Below are 5,367 nucleotides of genomic sequence, written 5' to 3' on the forward strand. Positions count from 1 at the left end.
TACTTCCTGACGTGTTGAGCTGCGTTTAGCCGAAGTGGAAGAGCTCCATGTTTTCAGACATTTCGCTGACTGCAGGTAACGACTTCTTCTATGGTCCTTTTAATGCATCACTCCACCACCTATAAAACAAAGCTGCAACTGCAGCGTGAAGACTCGGACGGTTCTCACTTCACACAGAGATGTTTGTCCATTCACACACACCGTAGTAAAAATGGCAAATATGGCAGCTGACATGGATGTGGAGCCACAACAACTACACATTAATGGCTGATTTTAAGAGAATAAAACACAGTAGTTATTTTAATAAACTGATTACATCCCAGAAGAAACACTCTGGTTGTATCATTATTTTCCATGACTAATTGTGAGTTTTTTGCGAGTGATTTTGTCATTCTGCTCCTTGTAGAATGACACAAACTCTTTACTTCAGTAGCTGAACGTGTTTATTGTAGATCCAGAGAAGAAATAAACATAAAATCCTTTTAAAATTTCCGCTTTAAAACAAACTCTTGCATCAAACGAGGCTGCATTAACTGGAAATGGCTTAGCAATCGACTGGACCAGGCTGATTAACAGGAAACACGGCTTCAGTGGAAACAGCGAGCATTATGTAACTCTGTTCAGAAAATAATTAGTGTGGAGAAATGTTGATTGCACCCAATCAGTTGATGAAATACAAACAAAAAGAAAGAGGATGCATCCAAATATATCACATAAAAGGAGGAAAATGGTTTTGGTCAAGAACTCAAGCTGCTATAAAAGTCAGAGGAGCCTTTATTCCAAATCATTTTCTTCTGAATGATTCATCAGTTTCTGCTTTTGCACTTGGTGACGACGCCTTTAAACCTCTTGATTATCATGATTGTTTTTATTATCCTGACTAATGATCTTTAAAACAGCCTGCTCAGTGTATCTACACCACATTTATACTGGTTATTCTCTCTGCTTGTCATCCTCCTCGCTTCCATTGCTGTCTGGGGTCAGCTGTGTGCCAGAGGAGGTGCTGAGATTCAGATAAACTCACCCTGCTGGTGTCTGCTGCAACACCGGCTGAGCATTTCCTATTAATAGTCCAGCGGGCTCAGCCTGAGTGTGTGAGCATATGTTTGTTTGTGTGTGTTCTCTTTTAAGGTAAGGCATGTTATCGCTGCTCTTATGAGCTCAATGTAAGACGATAACAGAGGTGTGATGCATGCAAAAACACACTGAAATGCTTACACACACACACACACACACACACACTTAGAAAAGCTGGGAAGGAGGTGGTGACAAAAGCTGAAAGTGTGTTTACACTCTACTGTTCTGAAGGGAACGACAAGTTCACATTAATAAACACCTGTAGACGTTTATTTATTAACCCGATGTTAACCTAAAGCTACGTAGCAATGCTAATCTGGTTATATGGTAACCAGAATAGTTTCAGGACATTAACCATGTCGGCGTATTAAGGGACCACAAATCAACTTAGGCAGGTAGGAAGGTAGGTATGTCTGTGGTTAAAGCTTGTGGTGGTTTTTACCTTCTTCGATGCTGCTTGGCTAACTAACGCTACAGTCTGTCAGAGATGCAGCAGTAAGCTCTAAAAACCCAGCTACGATTCTCTTCCGTTCATGGAGAAACACAGACCAACTCTTTTTACATGAGATATAGTTTTAACTTAATGAAACATGTTTTCTGTTGTGCTTTAAAAATAAATAATTCAAACAATCACCTACGGCAGGGGTGCCCAGGTCCGGTCCTGGAGATCCACCATCCTGCTGTTTTTAGGTGCAACCCTTCTCCAACACACCGTGTCTCGTTAGCAGCCTCTGCAGAGCTGGATGACATGCAGAAGAGGAGTGCAGCTATTTGACTCAGCTGTGCTGGACAGGGGTTGCATCTAAAGGTTGCAGGATGGGAGATCTCCAGGACTGGACTTGGGCACCCCTGACCTACGGTATAGTGAGCACACGAGCATCCCACTGCTCACCCTTCACGGCACCAGCCAGAGCCCAGAAGACCAAAAACCATCCAACGTGGGGACTTTACAGGCATAGTGACGATGGCTGAGCAGATTAAAGGGATTTTCCTGCACTGAGGACGTCGTCCAGGCATGCAGAGCATCTGTTTTTGTAAAAGACTCTCAGACTGTTTGACTTTCTAACATGAGGCGAGAAGTTCTGCAGCGTCAGGACCTGCAAGGTTCTGCAACAGTTTCTCCTCAAACTGCCAGAGTCTGCAAACACCCTGATGTTATCCAACACATCTATTTAATAACTCACTTCTTAAACCTACACCACACACACTGCACACAATCACTTTCCTTCACACAAAATAGACAAATGATTTCCAGATCAGATCGGAGAAAATAGGTCATTTTGCAGGAGAAAATGGAAGTACAGTACAGCTTTTACACTAAACTGCAGTAGCTCTTTACTCTTGTTAACCTCACCTTTCTGGCCCTATTGCTATTTTATGTATGTATTGCTATTTGATGGAACTTTTCTGCTACATCTGCATATGTGTTGTCTATGCTCGGTCTGCTGAAACATTGATTCTTCTGTATACTGTGTAATGACGAGAATTTCACAACTTATTAAAAGCTGTTTGGACTGCGCAGACAATCCACCCACGTGCAGCTATATGGCGTTACTTTACCATTAAACCACCTGCAGCTGTGTTGGTTCACCATTAGTTCAGGTCACGACTGTCATTACACATTTAGACATTTAGTCCTCTAGTGTTGCTCAGCAGCATGTTTTAAGTGTCACATGATGAAACCGCTGCTCCAGAGGATGCAGATAAGAAACAAAAATAATGGCCTGAGGGGAAAACAGAATGCATTTGACGCTATCACACGTTCTCCTGGAAGAAGACATAAACCCTACAAATTTTCCATGCTGATAAAATAAAAGCTTGAGGCAAAATTCTGTCTAAAGATTTAACTCTTCTGTAAGAGGACAGTCTCGAACTGGTACCACTTCTTACATGTCCATCATTTGTTAAGCAGGTATCATTCTAAAGGTTTATAAGTGAAGAAAGATTCTGTTTAATCTACATTAATTACAACGGATTTGCCTGAAAAAGTTGAAATTAAACAAACTCACAAAGGAGAATAGGCCGACTGTCCTTGCAGAAGGATCTACTGGTGCAGCAACCCTAACCCTTGCTGGTTTCCCACCCACAAACACCATGAACATCTTCTGCTGCTGGGAATTTTCCTAGTTTTATAAAAAAATAAATAAATAAAAAAAAAGCAAGACTGTCTGATTTGCTGAGAAATGACATCAAGAGTGTTTTCATACAAAAGAGCACATAGTGTTTCAGAAAAAAACTTCAACCTCAGAATTTTATTCAGGGCAAGTAGGTTTAGTTGGGACCCTGCCATATTTCCTCTTTCACGCCAAAGCAGGCCTCTTCAAACGGCGGCCCGCGGGCCACATGCGGCCCAGAACCAACTTCTATGTGGTCCAGCTTATGGAAAAGAATATTAAGCAAGAACCTTCAGTCATTCCTACTGATTAAGTAGCCTACAATCCTACAGTTGTGTAGACCATGAATGCAACACTTGGTTGCCTAGCAACATTAACTCCAGCCAAGCGGCAACTTCCGGTGGTTAAAAGTGAAGTCTAAGCGAAGTGACAAAAACTGCAGTTCCACCTTCATCCACTAGGGGCTCCAAAACACAGCGAATCGTCATAGACTCCCATGTTAAAAAGGCCAACTTCACAGCAGAAATAAACATGTTTACAGCAGAAATAAACATGTTTACAGCAGAAATAAACATGTTTACAGCAGAAATAAACACGTTTACAGCAGAAATAAACATGTTTACAGCAGGAATAAACATGTTTACAGCAGAAATAAACATGTTTACAGCAGAAATAACCATGTTTACAGCAGGAATAAACATGTTTACAGCAGAAATAAACATGTTTACAGCAGAAATAAACACGTTTACAGCAGAAATAAACATGTTCACAGCAGAAATAAACATGTTTACAGCAGAAATAAACACGTTTACAGCAGGAACAAACACGTTTACAGCAGAAATAAACATGTTTACAGCAGAAATAAACATGTTTACAGCAGGAATAAACATGTTTACAGCAGGAATAAACATGTTTACAGCCTGGTTCAAAAGTCCATTTTAGGTTTAATAGGTCAGGTTTACCTTCATGACAACTGTGGGGGCAGTGAATCTTTTTCTAACTCACCCGTTTAAAAGTAATTTAATCTTGAAATTCAGCATATTTAGGGGCGTGTCCTTTTGATTGACAGGTACCTGATCTCCCGCTTCAAGTCAGAAGAACGTAGAACAACCGCGGTTTTTAGCCGGTTAACAACATGACTTAGCTTTAGCCTGCTTACCTCCGTTAGCTGGTTATCTCCTGTTATCTCCGGGTTAGCTCGGTTAGCTCTTAGCTACAGAAAGCTCGGACTAGATGTCAATCATCCATCATGACGCTCACAGCCCCCCTCTCAGCTCAACCTCTTTGTCCATATTTGTATTTTCCTGGCGAGACGACTCACAATGGCAATGGTAGGAACCGCCCACCGAGCTTTAATTCAGTTCTTCAGAAACCTACAGGTGACGTCACGGAGAATCCGCCCATCTTTTTATATACAGTCTATGGGAGAAGATGTTCCATCTTCTCAGTAACAGCATCTGGTACAGCGATCCAGACACGCGGCAGTCCAGACTTTTCCTGCTTCGTGCTTCCATGAAGGTGGAATGCTACAAAGAGCTACTAGAGCAGTGGCATCCATCTTTACGTGATCTCTAACCCCCACAGCGGCACATAATCTGACAGATTTGAGTGCATTTGTTCAGGAAAAATTATTCCTATGTTTTATTTTATTCTGGATATCTGTTAGTGAATTTATGGTTTAAGCTTGTTTCAGACACAGCAGTCCCTTATCGGAGGGCTGGAAGGCCAAAGAGAGACATATAGAGAGGAATGCAGGGTCTGAGGCCTTCAGCCATTGTGTCCTTGTACAATATGCGACTTCCTTTAGATGCCAGACGCCACAAACAAACAGAAGCACATACGTTAGCGGTGAATAGCAGGCAGCAAGGCACCAGTCCCACTTCCTCTGGAGATGTGGATGAAGGAGGGAGGGAAGGGCAGGGAGGGAAGGAGGGGGAGAGGCCAGTATAAACCACAGTCTCAGTCACATTTCATTCCAGTTCAGACCTCTGGACACAAACTGCTCACATCTGTCTGCAGCTGGACGGCTCCCGAATCGCTCAAGAGAATTAGATGCTCATCGATTTTTATCCGAGAAACTTTTTCTTCACATTCAGGCAGGACTGAAAGAAGTCGTGGACAACTGGAAGACATCTGGACTCCTGTGACTATCTGGTGCTGACGATCACCTCTGAGG

This window comes from Telmatherina bonti, assembly GCF_933228915.1.
Source record: "Telmatherina bonti genome assembly, chromosome: 11".
Lineage (NCBI taxonomy): Eukaryota > Metazoa > Chordata > Actinopteri > Atheriniformes > Telmatherinidae > Telmatherina > Telmatherina bonti.